We start from the raw sequence: 20,933 nt of genomic DNA, 5'->3' as shown, positions 1-20,933 counted from the left end.
TTTCTATTGGAGGGGGATCCAATGTTAGGACATATTCAGACTTGGTGGATTTAGTCTGTATACTGTGGTTCATTTTCAGTAAGTTGAAGAATCTCTTCAGAGTCATTTTCCGAGTGAAGTTGTTCAGATCTAGGAACAGATCAAAATCATTAGATGTTTTTGAGGGGCAGAAGGACAAGCCTTTTGCTAGGACACTTAGCTCTATCGGATTCAAAGTCTTTTTGGACAGGTTAAGTGTCCTAGCAAAAGGCTTGTCCTTCTGCCCCTCAAAAACCTCTAATGATTTTGATCTGTTCCTAGATCTGAATAGATTATAATAAAATCAGCGGACAAAAGGAGGAGGTATTGTGATCCTAGACCGTGAAAACTATATCATGGAATCAAACCGCCTATTATCAGACAAATCATTTTACAAAGTCTTACAGCAAAATCCAGCAAAAGTTTATGAAAAAGATCTAACTGAGTTGTTATCCAGAGGTCTGGAAGGAGTCCTCAACAAACAAGAACACAACTTCATCAAGATTTCCGAACCAGATACCCCATTATTTTATCACCTACTAAAGATCCATAAACATCCCACACAACCCCCTGGGCGACCAATTATCTCTGGAATAAATTCACTCACCTCCAACCTCTCCCAATATATCGATTACTATTTACAAAAATGTCACCACACTACAGTCTTATACCCGTGACACCAGCGACTTCATATCCACCGTAAGCAAACTTACCTGGAAAGAAAACTATACGTTTCTAACCATGGATATCACATCGCTTTATACGACCATCAAACATGATCTCGGTTTAACTGCAGTCTCTTACTTTCTTGAACAAGATGTCACCATGCCTATACCTCAGTGGGAGTTTCTCCTGAAAGCGATTCAATTTATCCTTGAACATAACTTTTTCAAATTTAAAGGAAAAATATACCGACAGCACTGTGGGACTATTATGGGGACACGTTTCGACCAAGTTTTGCGAATCTCTTTATGGGAGCGTTTGAAGAACAAATCCTGTGTCAAGACCCCCTGTTCTGTAACTGTATCTCGTACCAGAGGTATATAGATTGATATTTTTATTGCCTGGGATAACACCATCGCAAATCCCAAGGATTTCATCTCATCATTAAATAACACGTGGAATATTCAGTTCACCCACCACCAGTATGACAATAACGCAGAATTTCTAGACGTCATGGTGTCCCATAAGGAAAAAAAGATCACCACCAGAAACCTTTTTCAAAGCAGTAGATGGGAATAGTTATTTGGATTATTCCAGCTGCTATTATCAGAAATGGAGCCAAAACATTCCCTACGGCCAATTTAAGAGAATTCGGCGCAACTGCACATCAGATAAAGACTTCTTCACACACAGTAAAATCCTGGAAAAGACATTTAAAGCGAAGGGATACCCTAAATCCCTGATCCAGAATAGCAAACAAAAAGCTATGAAGACTGGTCAGAACACTTGCCTTCATCCAAAATCTAAAAAACCCTACCACTGCAGAAAACATGGAGAAATCCTACGCCTACAACTTCCTTACTACATACTCAACAGACCACAAAAATATAAAGAAGATATTGGAAAAACACTGGGCTACTTTATTACTGGACCCTTTCCTGAAAGAAATTATTCCTCCAAAACCCCAGGTGACCTTCAGAAGGAACAAGTCACTAAAAAGCATACTGGCACCAAGCAAATTAAAAGAGCTTACAAAAACCACCTTTCTGAAAGGACTGGAGGGTTCTTACAAATGTGGAACATCAGAATGCAAATGCTGTACAAGCATTACACATCGCAAAAAATCCTTTACTTCAAACATCACAGGCGAAACCTTCCAAATTAAGACCATACTAACTTGTAAATCATCCTTTGTTGTCTATTTACTGGAGTGCACTTGCAAAAGCCAATATATAGGCTGGACAATCCAGTGTCTAAATGCCAGATTGAACAAGCACCGGTTTAATGTAAAAACTGGATACCAATTGCACATGCCTCATTAATGCACAACTGTGATTTTTCGAATTTTTCTGTTACCCCGATCGAGCAGATACCGATCACTTACCACCGACGCTACACCCAATTATGCAGGACGGAGAACTACTGGATTTTCAAGCTCAAAACCCTTATCCCTCAGGGACTTAATGAATATATTGAAAATTCCACATAATTTCTCAGGATATATTCACTTACCCTGCCGGTGTCATCCTTACGTCCATCAGTTCTTCCTTAGGCACCGGAGTGATTGGCTGAACATACATCAACAACCCACCTATCAGGGACTTTAAATAAACCCTGTATCCCCCATTGGGAATACATGACGAAGTAGCAACGTTTTGATTGGCTAAGGCGTCTGCCTATCAAAATACAATCCACCTATCAGGAACTCTGACTATACCTGCCTTCTATTGCAAATACATGACGGAGTAGGCGACGCTCTCATTGGCTAAAGTGTCCACCTATCAGAAATTTCCCATACCGCAGTATTCTTTTCCATGGACTTTACATTACTTGGTAGGCATTGATCTGATTGGTCTAACTGCCTGCCTACGTCGCATAAGAAACCTATGATTGGCTAAAACTATATGTTTTCTCACATTCATAACACTTGTGTTTACCGCCACACAACCATCCTCTAGCTCGTCGATTGGCTGAGCAGCCGGCTAACTATGTATTTCATTGGTTGAAAGCGCGCACCACGTGACTATATAAACAAAAGAAGCGTATTACAACATCAACACAATACGTCACACCAATCTCACAATCCGATTGGTCGCCAACTTTGCATAGAAATAAGCGGCACATCCAAATCGCGACTTACCCATAAGGACGGTATAGTACGTCATCGCGTATCTATACTCTGATAGGTCGCCTGCTTCACACAGCAGCAAATACGAACCACGGCCATCTAGACCATGCCTCGCTATCAGCACTAGCTAGCCCAAGCCTCGTTCTGAGCCTGTGGCTACCATGACTAGTACTTAACTGTCAGACTTATATAAGTGGGTTTACAATAAATAAAGTGAATTCCAATGTTTTATAAAAACTGAACACAATATTTTCTATATTGTTTTATAAATATGACCATTTTTACTTAAAATGAATATGCAGTATTAACTTTTCCTTATGTTTAACCTTTGACCTATGCTGGAATGTTTTTGGCGCCAGATTGTAAATGTATTTATGTGTACCACGTCCCCTGCCACATCAGACTGCATATGTCAAAAATTTAAAAAGGGAGGGCTCACTCCCGAAACAAGTCTTGTCCATGTTCTACCCCCATATGTATGTGTTTCAATAAAATATTGTTACATAATACTCTGGATACCATCCACATTATTGCACCATCCGAGCAGCGCCGGCAAAGAGGGTTCTTTTTCTTCAATCCGTATTCTGTTCCAAGACTCCAACCGACCCCCGCAACCCGCAGGCTGCAGCTCCGGAATATCGTTCACTACCCCAACACGGAGGGGTTACATCCATGAACCCAAGGTTCACCTAAGGTGAGCATATTACCTGACCATTCGCTTTAACGAGCGTCATCGGAATTACACGAGGCAAGGTCCTTTTTTTGCTTTTCTATTTATTTATAATTGTAGCGGTAAGCTTCCGAAATAGCAGACCGGATCCACAGATAAATTGTGGACGTAGAAGCAGGTTGTCCTGTATGACGACCTTCCGGAAAAAAGGGAGTCACACTGCCGAAAGGAAAGAGTGACTGAGAGGCAAGTCCGAACAGCCCTCACCACAACCAAGTGGTGGAGAACACACTCCCAGGGATGAGAAGAGGCCGGACAAAAGGACGGTAGGACGATGTCCTCATTGAGATGAAAAAGTCAAAACCATATCAGGTACAAAGGACGGACCTGGACGGAAAACAAACAACTTTGTATACCACCAGGAAGGGAGAACAGCAGGAGAGAGCTGCCAGCTCTGACACCCTCCAACAGAGGGAAGAACAATAAGGAACGCCACCTTCCGGGGAAGGAGGCAAAGAGAAATGTCCCTGAGAGGTTCAAAAAGGGGGGCCTTGCAGGGCATCTAAGACCAAGTGCAAGTCCCAAGGGGAAAAAAGGGGACTGATGAGGGGCAGCGTGTGCCACTCCCTGAACTAGGTTTGGACATGACAATTGAATGCCAGAGGACGTTGAATAAGAATGGAAATGGCCGAACCTTTGACCTCTATGGGAGCTGAAAGCCAACCACAACTGGAGAAAAAGGCTGAGTTTCACACCAACAGAAATAAGACCGCCAGGTATGGTGGTAAATCTTTGCAGAGGAAGGCTTGTAAGCCCTCAGCATGGTTCAAACCACTTGGGAAGAGAAACCGCGGGTCCTCAGAACCGCTGTCTCAACCGCCACGCCGTCAAAAGCAGAGACGGTAAATAGGGGTGGCACAGGAGACCAGATATAGGAGGTCTGGACGATAGGGAAGGCGCAGCGGTAAGTCGTTCAGGAGCCTGATCACGATGACGTACCACGCCCGCAGGGGTCAGTCTGGGCCACGAGAATGGCGGGAACGCCCTCTGCTGTGAGTTTCCTCAGGACCCGAAAAGAGAGGAAGGGGAGGAAACAGATAAGGTAGGGCAAAGCCCGACCAAGAGAGGAACGCTTTGGTAGTGGCGGAACGTGCAGAGGTCCACGCCTGGAGTGCCCCAGAGGTTGCAAACACGTCCAGATGTAGGGACCACTCACCTTGGACGGCTGAGGACTGGCTGAGAAAGACCACATCCAAGAGACACCCGGAATGAAGATCGCTGAGATGGCCGGAAACCTGAGTTCCGCCCAGAAGGGAATTTCCCAAGACGCAAGCAAAGAAAGAATTTCCCTAGGCCCCAACATGTTGAAGGGGAAAAAGGCTTCTCGGGGGACCAAGGCCCCAGACCGGCCGGTAATTGAAAACACCTCCCCAGCCCGACAGACTGGCAGGAAGGAGCGTCGCCGAAAAGGCAGGGCGGAAACGTAGCCACCATAGAAGGGACCGACAAGACTGTCGAGAGAGAACGATCTTGCGGTCGAGAGACAATGGAGACCTGTCCCACCGGAAGAGAATCACCAGTTGAAGAGGTCGGTGAGGAAGCTGGGCAAATGGCACTGAAGTGAGACAAGGTCTGGAGGTTGAGACCAAGACTCCAGGATCTGGGCCCTGGATGGAGCTCTGATCAGGAGGTCGTACAAGTAAGGAATCACGGAAACAACTGTTGTCCGTAAAAAGGGCCATCACAGGCACTAGAACTTTGATAAAGATCCGCGGAGAAGTGGTCAGACCGAAATGGAGAGCCACAATAGAAAATGACCATCTGGAACTGCAAAGCGGAGGTTCCGCTAATGGCCGGGAAACAATGAGATGTGGAGGCAGGCATCCTTGATGTCCACCGAGGAATGAAAAACTCCCCGTGTACCATAGATGCCAGCACCGAACGGAGAGACTCAATTCGGGAAGGAAAAGCAGAAGATGCTGGCTGAGATACTCGAGAACCAAGATTGGGCGAACAGAAACGCCTTTCTTGGGGACCACAAAGAGGTTTGCATAAACCTCGAAAACGTTCCCCTGAAGGAACCAGGACAATTACTCCCTGGATAAAAAAGGAGCTGGAGCGCTCCCCGAACTGCCTTCGCTAGAGAGGGGAACCGGAGGGTCCAGGAAAGAAAAAGGCAATCCCATGGAAGGGAAGCAAATTTGATCCTGTATCCGTTGACTACCACATCCCTGACCCAGGAATCCTGAATGTGCGTGGTCCAGGCATCCCAGAAGAGTAAGAGGAGACCAACCACCCGAAAAAGGTGGCGGGTGGGGACGACCCATCAGAGCGGAGGAAGGCCTAAAGGTGCCTGATGGGGCTGCAAAACGGCCGGAACGGATAGCCGACCTCCGGGAGGGACAGGTCCGGAAGGAGGGAGCCCTCTTCCCGTGAAGGCGCCTGGCTGGACCCTTGTTGGTACCAAAGATCCGCAGAATCGGAAGGAGGACTTACGACGAAAAGCGGTTCTGTGAGCCTTATCCAGGGGTAATAAAGAACTCTTTTCTGCCCGTCGCCTCACTTCCTGAAGGCGGCATCCGCATTCTAGGCTTTAAGCCACATGGAGGGACAGTGGCTACCAGGTAGCTTGTGGCAAAGGCAGCAAGGAGGCTGCGCATGGAAGCAGAACACAGAAAAACTCCAGCTGCGGAGCATCGGAGAGCTAGATTAAATAAATCCTCCAGAGGGATCTTGAAGACTATCCTGGCGGAGTTGGGAGACCATACTGAAAGGGCCTCTGAAACCCAGGCCGAAGCAAAAGCAGGAAGAACCTGCTGTCGCAAAAGGCAAAGTTTGCTTAAGTTTCCATCTTCATGTCCGCTGAATCCTTGAAGGCAGCCGAATCAGCCAACGGCCGAGTAGGCGCCTTAGAGAGGTGGGAGACCGGTGGATCCACAGTTGGAGAGGTGGTCCACCGAGCAATGAGGTCCTTGGCGATGGGATACCGCGCTTGAACCTTTCGTTTCCTGAAACTTCTTGTCAGGGTGCCGCCAGGCAGATACCAGCAGGGTGTCAAATTCAGAGTGAGAGCTGGAAGTCTTGGGTGCCGGTCGGGCACGAATAAAGGAGACTTCTGGAGCCAAGTCGAAGTTTCTGGGTCCTCTAGATGGAAGGTGTCTCTTATGGCGGAAACCAATGAGTACACCACATCAGGCATATCCGTGCGGTCCTCCGAGTCGGAAGCTGAATCAGAAACCTCATCCACAAGTTCTCCAGGTGAATGGGAACGAGGTGAGGCAGCCCTGGAGGTTGGGCATGATGAAAGGAAACTTCTCGAGCCATGTCCAAAGTTCCTGGGTCCTCTAGATGGAAGGAGTCTCTTATGGCCGAAACCAGTGAGTGCACCATGTCCAACGTATCCGTGCGCTCTTCTGAATCAGAGGTCAAAACGGAAACTTCATCCACAAGTTCACCAGTTGAATGGGACCGTGTGAGGTGGCCCTGGAAGAGAGGGAGACTGACCTGGTACGCGGGTCTGGAGAGCCAGAGCAGCAACCATGGGAGTGTCCTCTAGGGGAGCGACGCTTGTTACAGGTCGGAGCGAGGGGAGCGCCCGTACCTGCCAGAAGACTCGGGGGATGAGTCAGATGAAAAACACCCCTATGACGCTGTGATAGCGTCAGTATAGGGGGAGAGCGGGACCCTTCAGAGGGCCGGTGTAGGGAGGGCCTCTCCAAAGCAGTCACCACATAAGGGGAGACCTGAGCAAAGTTGTATAGACTGGGAGAGGGAGGGAACCCAGGATGGAGGGGCGGCCGAACCCACCAGGTCTGAAGAACAACCGGGGTAGAATAGCAGGGGGGTCTGGGGAACAAGTGGTTCAGCAGGACCAGACATTTTTGAGTTACAGCTTTTACAGATGTAACGAGTGGCTAACACTCCAGTTAACTGTTTAGAGGGAGGAAACAGTTCTGGACACTGACAGTTAAAAAAACTCTCTCACCCAAGCCTTTGTTCCCAGGGCAGGCTGTGAGGAAAACTCCGCTCTTAGATTAGTCAGAGAGGGGAGAAATGCCGGCCAATGGCAAGAGGGGCGTGCTAGGAGCAAAAGACCGCTGATTGGCCTCTGCCACTCGTGTGTGTGCACAGCGCTGATTGTGTCAGTTTGCGCCCTTCAGAAGCTCCGGAAGCCCTGGGTGGGCAGAGCTAAAGCCGAAGTTATAACAAGAACCCCCATAATAGCACCCACTACTTGCCCCGAGCGCACATGCGAATGCATATGCTCTCGCGGAGAACTAAGCAGGCAAGACGCCGCTGGCAGCAGCCGCTGCTGAAAGTGAAAGTAAGCCGGCGCTCTGTGCACCCGCATAGAAGATATGCCGGAGCTGTCTGCCGCTTCAAGTAAAAAACACACACACATATTTGAATAAAGTGAAGAAAACTGTGCCCCTTATAAATTGTGCAACATCCAAACTGCCACTGCTCACCCCAGTAATAAAGAACTCCCTGTCCAGGCCAGCCCCATTAGACCCATGAGAAAGGTGGGCCAAAAACTGAGGGTCTCCAGAGGTTGCAAATCTGCACCTAAGGGGAAAAAGGGAAATATACTTATCCCAGTCAGAAGAAGTCACCTAATGAAGTCTTCCTATGAAGTCTTCAGTCAGCTTTTTGTCACCTGCATCACGCCAGGCTACCATGTGCAAGGGAGGCGAGCAGGGAGACCCGGACCCATGAGATACAACCCCAGGCGCTGACAGTTGGCGAGAGGGGGTTAACAGTACATATACGCAATGTCTGTGCCCCCTCAATCGCAATGGGGAAACAGTGAGCCGCAGTTCCTGAGTCCCCCACCTGAAAACAGGAAAGAAAACGGAACAAAAAACTAACACATCCCTAAAACTAGGAAAATAATAAAAACATAAGACCATGCCCAATTCCTTAAGACACTAAGCTAAAACTGATTACCTCAGGTGCCTGTGGGCGGGTATACCCTGCTGGGAGGAGCCGACTTTTCTCTTGCCATATAGTGTCAAGCCTCCTAGAGACCGCAGCATACACCCATGGTCTGTGTCCCCCAATGGAGCCGATAGAGAAAAGAAGGTTCTTGGCTTACCATTAGGCCAAATAGTGTGTACTAGAGCCCTGCACGAGACTTTAAATCCCACTCCCAATAATTTTTTTTGACCAACCCCGCCTGCTCCCGCAGGGCGTTTGCTCCACTCCAGCTAAAATGTTTGTACAATCCCGCCCGCTCACGCTAACATAGGAATGTACAGACACTAAGGTGCCATGCTCTGCACATTTATAACAGTGTGTGTAGTACATTTTATATTAGGTTTTATTTGACTATAAAAAAAAAAAAAATTGTAACTACATGCAACAAAATTAGTATGCTTAACCCCTTCACGACGAGCGACGTACATGTACGGCGCCGCGAAGTGTCACTTGGCGCGCGACAACAGCCGACACATCGCTGAGGGGGGTCCCGAGAGCCTCCCCCCCCCCCCCCCCATGACCGCGATGGGCTCAAATCACAGGTCAATTCAGACCTGCGATCTGCGTGATTCCGGGTCATACGGGTCACTGGTGACCGGGAAAATAAGAGGGATTGGGGGGTGTCCGAGACACCCTCGATACCCCTGAAGGGATAGGAGTTTGGTGGTAGGGGTGCCACCCCTCCTATCCCTGCTATTGGTCGGCCGAGCGACCGACCGACCGATAGCAGACCGGGGGAGGGGGGGGGGGGTTAAAGTTCGGTTCCCCGGCTTTGCCCACCTATCGGTGTCCTGGCAAAACGTGGGAACTGTCCAGGGAAGGTCGGCGCCGAAGGTCCCGTACCTGGATCCTAGGAGCGCGATCCTCCATGCAGGGATCCCCCACGTGCGGTGGCGGCAGCAGCAATACATCCAGGTCCTGCTAGGCGAGTTGTTTCCTAGCAACATCCAGAGGGCCACAGTTTACAGTGGTCTCTAAACCGTGGCCCTCCAGATGTTGCAAAACTACAACTCCCAGCATGCCCAGACAGCAGGGCCACAGTTTTGAGACCACTGGAAAGTGATTTACAACCTAAACCCCTCTAAATCTTGCAAAACTACAACTCCCAGCATTCAGGAACAGCATAATGCTGTCTTGGCATGCTGGGAATTTTACTTGCGTGCCTCCAGCCGTTGCATAACTACATCTCCCAGCATGCCCTTCCGCACTCAGTACATGCTGGAGGTTGTAGTTTTGCAACAGCTGGAGGCACACTGGTTGGAAAATACTGAGTTAGGTCATAGAACCTAACTCAAGCTTTTCCAACCAGTGTGCCTCCAGCTGTTGTAAAACTACAACTCCCAGCATGCATGGTCTGTCAGTGCATGCTGGGAGTTGTAGTTTTGACCCCCCTCCCATGTGAATGTACAGGCTACATTCAAACTGGCGGCAGATTACAGCGAATTCCCCGCTTCAAATTTGAGCTGCGGCAAATTTTCCGCCACAGCTCAAACTCCTAGCGGGAGACTCCGTGTAATCCACCGCCAGTGTGAATGTAACCTAAAGACACTACACTACCATAAAATAAAAAGAGTAAAACACTACATATACACACGTACACTGCCCCCCCTACCACCCCCTTCCCCAATAAAAATGAAAAGCGTATTGTACGGAAGTGTTTCTAAGATGGAGCCTCCAGCTGTTGCAAAACAAAAACTCCCAGCATTTCTGGACAGCAATTGACTGTCCAAGAATGCTGGGAGTTTTACAACAGCTGGAGGCACCCTGTTTGGGAATCCCTGGCATAGAATACCCGTGTCCACCCCTATGCAAGTCACTAATTCAGGCCTCAAATGCGCATGGCGCTCTCACTTTGGAGCCCTGTCGTATTTCAAGGCAACAGTATAGGGTATCGTCGTACTCGGGAGAAATTGCCTAACAAATTTTGAGGGGCTTTTTCTCCTTTTACCCCTTGTAAAAAAAAAATTTATGTTTACACTAACATGCTGGTGTTGCCCTATACTTTTCATTTTCACAAGGGGTAAAAGGGAAAAACGCCCCCCAAAATTTGTAACGCGATTTCTCCTGAGTACGGAGATACTCCATATGTGGGCGCAAAGTGCTCTGGGGGCGCACAACAAGGCCCAGAAGGGAGAGTGCGCCATGTACATTTGAGGTGATTTGCACAGGGGTGGCTGATTGTTACAGCGGTTCTGACAAACGCAAAAATAACACACCCACCCACATGTGACCCCATTTTGGAAACTACACCCCTCACGGAATGAAATAAGGGGTGCAATGAGAATTTACACCCCACAGGTGTTTGATGGATCTTTGGAACAGTGGTCCGTGAAAATGAAAAATTTTGTACAGCCCACTGTTCCAAAGATCTGTCAGACACCAGTGGGGGGGGGGGGGGGGGGGGGGGGGGGGGGGGAGTTTGGTAAATGCTCACTGTACCCCTCATTACATTCTGTGAGGGGTCTAGTTTCCAAAATGGTATGCCATGTGAGTTTTTTTTTTGCTGTCCTGGCACCATAGGTAAATATATCTAGAATAAAAGAGAGGCAGAGCTTCCCATAGGGCGTTATCGTTACAGGTATTGGGAGCAGAGTCGTTAAATAAAACACTCAAAGGAATACTGCTCACCTGGTGTTGTTGTGAGAGAGCCACAAAAACTATATGCGCATGGGTCACTCATGACCAAAGTACTGGCTGGTGGTGCTGCTTCCCCGGTGTCTGTTTGGAGAAACTCCGACCGATGGATATCAGAATGGATGAACAAGAAAAAAAAACGGTACTGGTAGCGCAAACCACTGCAGAAGCTGTTTCAGGTAGGTATACTTCTTTATTAAGCAGTGCAACAATGCGTTTCAAGGCCACAATGCCTCTTCATCAGGAAGAATGGCTTACAGGGTTGTGACTGAATACACACTATTTATAAATGAATTTGGCGCCAACAGGTACATAGGCCACGCCCCCCGGAAGTGGGGGGGGATCGTGCTACAGGTACATATACATAAAAGACCATAAAAAATGGACATTAGAAAGGTAACACGTACGTATCCCACGAAAAACAATATGTCTATATGTGTAGCGATGGAAAAATTTCAGCGAGGGCACAAGCGTTATGTCCCTCCGTGAAATCGGGATAGCATTCTCCGCTGCGCATGCGCCTGGAGCGGGGACCGCGATGTTGATCTGTGTGATGTCGGGCCACCCGCCTCCTGCGCTAGCTGTAAAAGATACTAATGATGACGGTGCCATAGGAATGAATGGGAGCTCGTCCATTCAACTGCCTTAACACTCGCTGTAAGGAATGCCGACAGTGATTCTTTTAATGAAATGAATGGACACGCTCATGAGAGTGTTTACAGTCTACATTGCTACTTATTTCCCATATCAAATGGCTCAGGGACAGGTGATGGTCAGAGCTGTCTGTGTGGGTGGGTGAAGGGCTAGAGTTTATATATAGTTGTCTCTAGCATTATGTTGTAATTTGGGGATACAGAAACTATATAAAATACTGTAAATATAAAATATAGATAATATTCACTTATAGGTATAAAAGGGGGCATATAAATGTACGCATATATAAATGAGACATCTATATATAAAAGCACATATACAACTAAAATTGCACATGAGAATAATAAAAATAATTAATAATGAATGCAGATACATACAAAATAAAATACCTTTATTTTATTGTAAGTATAAATAAAGAGTATACACATATGCAGGATATGTTTATTCTTTATTTATACTTACATACAAAATAATATACAATAAAATAAAGGTAAGTATAAATAAAGAATAAACATATCCTGCATATATGTGTATACTCTATTTATACTTACCTTTATTTTATTGTATTTTGGTGCCAAATTCATTTATAAATAGTGTGTATGCACAGTCACAACCCTGTAAGCCATTCTTCCTGATGAAGAGGCATTGTGGCCTCGAAACACGTTGTTGCACGGCTTAATAAAGAAGTATACCTACCTGAAACAGCATCTGCAGTGGTTTGCGCTACCAGTACCGTTTTTTTTTTCTTGTTCATCCATTCTGGCACCATAGGGGCTTCCTAAATGCAACATGCCCCCCCCCGAGCAAAATTTGCTCTCAAAAAGCCAAATATGACTCCTCCTCTTCTGAGCATTGCAGTTCGTCCACTTCAGGTGCACTTATGGGGTACCTCCATACTCAAGAGATGGGGTTACAAATTTTGGGGGGTCTTTTCTGCTATTAACCCTTTCAAAAATTTGAAATTTGGGGGAAAACCAACATTTTAGTGAAGAAAATTTTTTTTTTTTTACATATGCAAAAGTCGTGAAACACCTGTGGGGTATTAAGGCTCACTTAATTCCTTGTTATGTTCCTCAAGGGGTCTAGTTTCCAAAATGGTATGCCATGTGTTTTTTTTTTTTTTGCAGTTTTGGCACCATAGGGGCTTCCTAAATGAGACATGCCCCCCAAAAACCATTTCAGAAAAACGTACTCTCCAAAATCCCCTTGTCGCTCCTTCACTTCTGAGCCCTCTACTGCGCCTGCCGAACACTTTACATACACATATGAGGTATGTGCTTACTCGAGAGAAATTGGGTTACACATACAAGTATACATTTTCTCCTTTTACCCCTTGTAAAAATTCAAAAATTGGGTCTACAAGAACATGCCAGTGTAAAAAATGAAGATTTTGAATTTTCTCCTTCACTTTGCTGCTTTTCCTGTGAAACACCTAAAGGGTTAAAACACTTACTGAATAGCATTTTGAATACTTTGGGGGGGGGGGGGTGCAGTTTTTATAATGGGGTCATTTATGGGGTATTTCTAATATGAAGACCCTTCAAATCCACTTCAAACCTGAACTGGTCCCTGAAAAATTGTGAGTGAAAATTTTGTGGAAAATTGCTGCTTAAATGGGCACTGTCAAGAAGTACAAAAATTGATATGTTGTAGTACTTAAGTACTACAACATGTCTCTAATATACTTTAATTAAAAAAAAGTGATTTTAAACAAGTTTAAAATCACTTTTAAATTCGGCCACTAGGGGTCGCCCTCCTAGTGGCCGAATGCATTCAGCAGTGACGTCACCACTGAATTTCGACTCATTTCAGCCTGGCAATGAGTCGAAATTCAGGCACTGCTGTGCTCGCTCCCGTCTGTCAATCAAATAGGCAAGAGCGAGCACGCTGATAGCTGGGGCTGCGCGCATTGGCCAGCAACACTGGCCTTGCGCGCGGCCCCGCCCCCGTTACCCTGTCCGTAGGCAGCGCGAGCACTCATTGCTGCGCTGATCCTCCGGATGGGTAAGTCTGATCTAAGGTCTTATATTAGCCGGGTCTCGGCAGTAATATCGTGCACGGCAGGCCGGCGTTGCTCCTCTACTCCTCCTCCCTGGATAGCACATGCACAGCTAAACAGGGAGGAGATGACCCCGGAGCTGCCTGCCGTGCTATTGGCAGATCATCTATGCGCGCTCCTGACAGGAGCGCTGCATAGACGATCTGAGGGCGGAAGCAAGCGCCCAGCAAGGCATCAGTGACGTTGTGCCTGCTGGGAAGCGCTGCTTCCTGCCCTGCTTGATAGAGCAGATTTAGAAGCACTAAATCTGCTCTATTAAAGCGATTTAAAATGTTTTTAAAGCCAGGTAGGGGGTTAGGGCTAGATTACTAATAGGTAGGGACATATTAGATTAGATATAACTTGGTGGGAGCTACACTTTAAAGGACAAGTCTCACAGTAAAAAATTGTTCAGCTTTTAGTGCAGAAAGTAAAGTTATATAGGATTGTAAATCACTTCCATTACCAATGCTGCTTAGAAACAAGCTTTTTCTGCATTCTTCTGTCTGACAGGAAATTCAGCTGTTCCAGGTTTTCATGACTTTTGACCCCCTATTCAGGCTGTTATCAGCAGCATCCCGGGGCCGTGACAATTACCCAGAAAACCCCTGTGCTGCAGAGAGCTCCCTGTGCTCGGCCTTAGCCCCTCCCATCTGATGAATATTCACACTGTCCTCCCTCTGTTCTGCAGTGATTGGCTGAGCAGCACTGCCTATATGCAGCTGATTCAGATCATAGCAGAGTCAGCAAACAGGCTGATTCTCTCCCCTCTCCTTGCTAATGTTTTTACACTGAGAACGGAGGAGAGGGGGAGGGAGCTGCCAGCGTAGACCTGTCACACTGAGCACTGGGGAGAGAGGAGTGCAGGGCAGAGAAGGGGGGAGGTGATTGTGCCACTGTAAAGCTGTTTCACTGAGAGGAGGAGGGGGAGGGAGTGATTTTACAGTGTAAAACTGCAGCTTCAACTCCAGGGTCCCTCTCTCTGAGCACTGAGATTACATTTTGTTTCCTTGTGGCCACCCTGCTGTATAGGGCTATGATTGGAGCTCAGTGTTATGTGGGAGTGAGCTAGCAGAGCTGTGGGAGTGACTAACATAAGTTAGGGGTGGTAACAAGCTCTCTGCTCAGGCAGCTGAGAGCAGGAAATGTGAGCAGTGCATGCAGGGAAATGTAGTCTTTGAGATCACAGACATAGCCACCATAACCAGGAAGTAACTGGAATTTATGAGCTGAATAGCCGGTGAATGGGGGGGCGGAAAAAAAAAAAAAAAAAAAGTCACAAACATGTCAGAGAGGTGGTAGGTGAATATACTATGGAATGGCTAGGTATTTTTTTTCTTTGCTGCATGGGATATCTTCAAATTTGAAGCCCTCTGGTGTCTTCCAAGAGTAAAAACTCGTCAATTTTATGATGCAATCATAAAGTAGACATATTGTATATGTGAATCCAAAAAAAAATTTGGAATATCCATTTTCCTTACAAGCAGAGAGCTTCAAAGTTAGAAAAATGCAAAATTTTAAATTTTTCATGAAATTTGGGGATTTTTCACCAAGAAAGGATGCAAGTTACCACAAAAATTTACCACTATGTTAAAGTAGAATATGTCACGAAAACAATCTCAGAATCAGAATGATAAGTAAAAGCATTCCAGAGTTATTAATGTTTAAAGTGACAGTGGTCCTGATTTGCAAAAAAAGGGCTTCGTCCTAGAGGTGAAAATGGGCTCAGTCCTTAAGGGGTTAAAAAGGGACCGAGTCATCAGATTTTACCCTATAACACGCTTGGCAAAGCGTTATATAGGGTAAAATCTTTATTCTCACCATCCCCGGGGGACACTTCTGCCCCCAGAGATGTTGAGGATATGAACTTTTAAACTAGTCCCCTGGGTGGGTAGCTCCTCTTAACTAGTCCCACGGCGATGCCCTCTCGGCTTGTTGACAGGCCACACCCTCGCTCTGCTCCGTCTGTTCAGTGAGCAGAGCGATGACCCAGTCAATCAAGATGAGGAGGCGTCACTGCCGGCCGAAATAACGGAACTAGGTTAGATGAGCTCCCCGCCCAGGGGACTATCTGTGGGGCCGACAGGGACTAGTTCATATCTTCACCTTCCCTGGGGATTGGGAGGATAAACATTTTACCCTATATAACGCTTTGCCAAGAATTATATAGGGTAAAATCTGATGATTGGTTCCTTTTAAAATGGTCCTCTTCTGACCCCTATAACTTTTTATTTTTTCTTATATAGGGATGTATGAGGGCAAATTTTTTGCACCATGGTCTATTTACTGTAGCATCTTCGTTTTAATGGAACTTTTTGATCGCCCTATATTTTTTTCTGGCATATGAAGTGACCAAAAATGTGCAATTTTGGACAGAGGCCCTCCAAAGATCACCGACCCGGCAGGGCATGCAGTACAGTGCACACTGTGTGTGTGTTATAGCATTGGACTCACTGAGACCTATCTTACCAAGCCCGGTGGTGGCAGAAGGACGTATCCTCCAGGGCAGGCTGAGCGGAGATCCAAATACATAAAATGGCTGCATGACAGCGGCTGTGGGAGGAGACAAGTTGGGAGGAGCAGCAGCCCCACCCTGGTGAGTCCAGACCCAAGACAGAAACTGGTGACTAATCGGAGGGTGGCGCTGAGTCACTGAGGCTACTGCGGGATTTTGTGAGACCCGCAGGCATAGCGTTTTTTGGGGGCTATGAAAAAAGATTGGAGCTACACCAGCATGTTAGTTTAAAAAAATGTATTTCCTAAATGTTTTTACCTTATTTTTGATTTTCATAAATAGTAAAAAAGATAAAAAAAGACCCCCAAAATAACGCAATTTCTCCCGAGAACAGAAATACCCCATATGTGGGCGTAAAGTGCTCTGCAGGCGCACAACATGGCTCATGGCCCCCGACTTCAATTCCAGCCAAATTCTGTCTCCAAAAGCCCAACAGCGCTTCTTTTGCTTCTGGGCCCTGTAGTGCACCTGCAGACACTTCACGTCCGCATATGATGACATTTCCATATTCATAAGAAATTGGTTTACAATTTTTTTTTATTATTTTTTTTGGGGGGGGGCTTTTTCTCCTATTGAAAAATTTGGTGAAACGCCAGCAATTTAGTGAAAAAAATTAAAATCGAGTTTTTAATTTTCACGTCCAAATTTAACGACAATTCATCAAACACCTGTGGGGTATTAAGGCTCACTGTAATCCTTGTTACGTTCCTTGAGGTGTGTAGTTTCCAAAATAGTATGCCATGTGTTTTTTTTGCTGTTTTGCCAGCACGGGGGCTTCCTAAATTTCGGTTTCCCCGTTCTGCCCATCCACAATAGGCGGGGCTGGACAGGGAAACCGAAGAGGTCCGACGGCAGAAGATCCACTTACCCATCCGGAGGCAGCGGGCGACGGTGATCGGCGGGTGGCGATGTCGTGCGGCTGGCTCTCACGGAAGCCGGCGAGTTGCCTAGCAACATCTGGAGGGCTACAGTCTGAGACCACTATACAGTGGTCTATACTGTAGCCCTCCAGATGTTGCAAAACTACAACTGCCAGCATGCCCAGAAAATTGTCAGTAATGCTGGGAGTTGTAGTTTTGAAACAGCTGGAGGTTTGCTTCCCCCTCCCCCCCACATGTGAATGTACAGGGTACATTCACACAGGCAGGTTTACAGTAAGATTCCTGTCTCAAGTTTGGGCTGCGGCAAACTCCTAGCGGGAAACTCACCGTTACCCAGCCAGTGCGAATGTACCCTAAAAACACTACACTACACACAAAGTGTAAAACACTACATATTACACCCCTTACAATGTCCCCCCCCCCCCCCCCCCCAATAAAAATGAAAAACTTTTTGTACGACAGCGTTTCCAAAACGGAGCCTCCAGCTCTTGCAAAACAACAACTCCCAGCATTTCTGGAAAGCCACTGACTGTCCACGCATGTTGGGAGTTTAGCAACAGCTGGAGGCACTCCGTTTGGCAATCACTGGCATAGAATACCCCTATGTCCTCCCTATACAATCCCTAATGTAGTCCTCAAATGCGCATGGCGCTCTGTCACTTCGGAGCCCTGTCGTATTTCAAGGAAACCGTATAGGGCCACATATGGGGTATTTCCGTACTATGGAGAAATTGCACTATAAATTTTGGGGGTCTTTTTCTCCTTTTACCCCTTATGAAAAGGAAAAGTTGGTGGCTACTAGAGATGAGCGAACTTACAGTAAATTCGATTCATCACGAACTTCTCGACTCGGCAGTTGACTTATCCTGCATAAATTAGTTCAGCTTTCCGGTGGGCTGGAAAAGGTGGATACAGTCCTGGGAGACTCTTTCCTAGGACTGTATCCACCTTTTCCAGCCCACCGGAGCACCTGAAAGCTAAACTAATTTATGCAGGATAAGTCACCAACTGCCGAGCCGAGAAGTTTGTGACGAACCGAATTTACTGTAAGTTCGCTCATCTCTAGTGGCTACACCAGCATGTTAGTGTACATTATTATTTTTATTTATTTTTATTTTTTTTTCCACACTAACATGCTGGTGTTGCCCCATTCTTTTTATTTTCACAAGCGGTAAAAGGAAAAATTTGAGTACGGAAATACCCCATATGTGGGTGTAAACTGCTCTGCGGGCGCACAACAAGGCTCAGGAGTGAGAGTGCACCATGTACATTTGAGGCCTAAATTGGTGATTTGCACAGGGGCTGATTTTACAGCGGTTCTGACAAACGCTAAAAAATACCCACATGTGAACCCATTTTGGAAACTACACCCCTCACGGAATTTAACAAGGGGTATAGTGCGCCTTAACACCCCACAGGTGTTTGAAAATTTTTCATTAAAGTTGGATGGGAAAATGAAAAATATTTTCTCACTATAATGAGATATATAAATATACATTTTTCATTTTCACAAGGGAAAATAGGAAAAAAGCCCCCCAAAATTTGTAATCCCATTTCTTCTAAGAAAATACCCCATATGTGGATGTAAAGTTCTCTGCGGGCGAACTACAATGCTCAGAAGAGAAGGAGCGCCATTGGGATTTTGAAGAGAAAATTTGTCCGGAATTGAAGGCCACGTGTGTTTACAAAGCCCCCATAGTGCCACATGTGTGGGGGTCCACTGTTTTGGCACCACGGGGGGCTTTGTAAACACACATCGCCCCTAACTTCCATTCCAAACAAATTCTCTTTCCTAAAGCTCAATGCGCTCCTCCTCTTCTGAGCATTGTAGTGCGCCAGCAGAGCACTTGACGTCCACACATGGGGTATTTCCATACAGTAATGTGGTTACAAATTTTGGGGGTCATTTTCTCCAAGTAACCCTTGTAAAAATGTAAAATTTAGGGGGAAAAACTGAATTTTTGTGGAAAAAAAAGTGTTTTTTTCTCATTTACACATCCAAAAAGTCGTCAAACACCTGTGAGTTGTTAAGGCTCACTGTACCCCTTGTTACGTTCCTTGAGGGTGTGGTTTCCAAAATAGCATGCCATGTGATTATTTTTTGCTGTTCTGGCACCACAGGGGCTTCCTAAATGTGACATGCCCCCAAAAACCATTTCAGCAAAATTTGCTTTCCAAAAGCCAAATGTGACTCCTCCTCTTCTGAGCATTGTAGTTCGCCCGCAGAGCATTTTACGTCCTAACCTGGGGTATTTCCATACTCAGAAGAGATGGGGTTACAAATTTTGGGGGGCATTTTCACCCATTACCCTTTGTAAAAAATGGTAAATTTGGGGGGGAAAAAATGCACTTTAGTGAGAAATTTTTCTTTATTTACACATCCAATTTTAACGATAAGTCGTCAAACACCTGTAGGGTGTTAAGGCTAACTGGACCCCTTGTTACGTGCCTTGAGGGGTGTAGTTTCCAAAATGGTATGCCATGTGGGGTTTTTCCTGCTGTTCTGGCACCATAGGGGCCTCCTAAATTTGACATGCCCCCCCAAAAACCATTTCAGCTAAATTCACTCTCCAAAATCCCATTGTTGCTCCTTCCCTTCTGAGCCCTCTACTGCGCCCTCCGAACACTTGACATACATATGAGTTATTTCCTTACTCGAGAGAAATTCAGTTACAAATTTTTTTTTTTGCGGGGCGGGGGGGGGTATGAGGCAGGCTTTTTCTCCTATTACCACTTGTAAAAATAAAAAAACCGGGTCTACAAGAACATGCAAGTGTAAAAAAGGAAGATTTTGAATTTTCTCCTTCACTTTGCTGCTCTGCTATTCCTGTGAAACACCTAAAGGGTTAACACTTACTGAATGTCATTTTGGATACCTTGAGGGGTGCAGTTTTTATAATTGGGTAATTTATGGGGTATTTCTAATATGAAGACCCTTCAAAACCACTTCAAAACAGAACTGGTCCCTGAAAAATTTAGATTTTGAAAATTTTGTGAAAAATTTGGAAATTGCTGCTATACTTTGAAGCCCTCTGATGTCTTCCAAAAGTAAAAACATATCAACTTTATAATGGAAACAAACTAGACATATTGTTTGTGAATCAATATATAATTTATTTGGAATATTAATTTTCCTTATAAGCAGAGAGCTTCAAAGTTAAAAAAAAAAATGCAAAATTCCAGAGTTATTAATGTTTAAAGTGACAGTGGTCAGATGTGCAAAAGATGGCCGGGTCCTACAGTGAATATTATCACAGCAACCACCTGCAATTGAAAAAGGGAGCTGTGACTCCCGAAACGCGTCTTGCTTTATTTATTTTCTTTGATTTCTTTATGCTGTAAATAAGTTATTTACTTTATACCTATACCCACGACTTTGGGTGAATTCTTTGGAAGCGCCACCGCAGCATTTTGCTACATTTTCTGCAATTCTACAGCGAATATTGGCTGGGTCCTTAAAAGGGGTTCTCCGCACCCCTAGACATTTTATCCCCTATCCAAAGGATAGGGGATAAGATGTCAGATCGCCGGGGTCCCGCTGCTGGGGACTCCCGGGATCTCGGCTGCAACACCCACCTGGACGGCTTCCACCTCACACTGGCAACGCTGTAGGCTTCGGATCCCGACCACAATGGCGGTTGAGCGTGACGTCACGATTCTGCCCTGTGTGAAGTCACAACCCGCCCCCTCAATGCAAGTCTATGGGAGGTCCGTCACGCCCCTCCCATAGACTTGCATTGAGGGGCGGGGCATGA

General features: G+C 46.0%; 1 protein-coding gene across 9 annotated transcripts in view; it reads right to left on the bottom strand.

The window, feature by feature from the left end:
* Positions 1-20,933, bottom strand: part of DLG3 (discs large MAGUK scaffold protein 3) — a 390,374-nt gene that overhangs the window by 75,969 nt on the left and 293,472 nt on the right. The window lies entirely within an intron of this gene.

Source organism: Hyla sarda, chromosome 9, assembly GCF_029499605.1.
Source record: "Hyla sarda isolate aHylSar1 chromosome 9, aHylSar1.hap1, whole genome shotgun sequence".
In the NCBI taxonomy this organism is placed as follows: domain Eukaryota; kingdom Metazoa; phylum Chordata; class Amphibia; order Anura; family Hylidae; genus Hyla; species Hyla sarda.
This window is presented reverse-complemented; position numbering and strand designations above follow the sequence as displayed.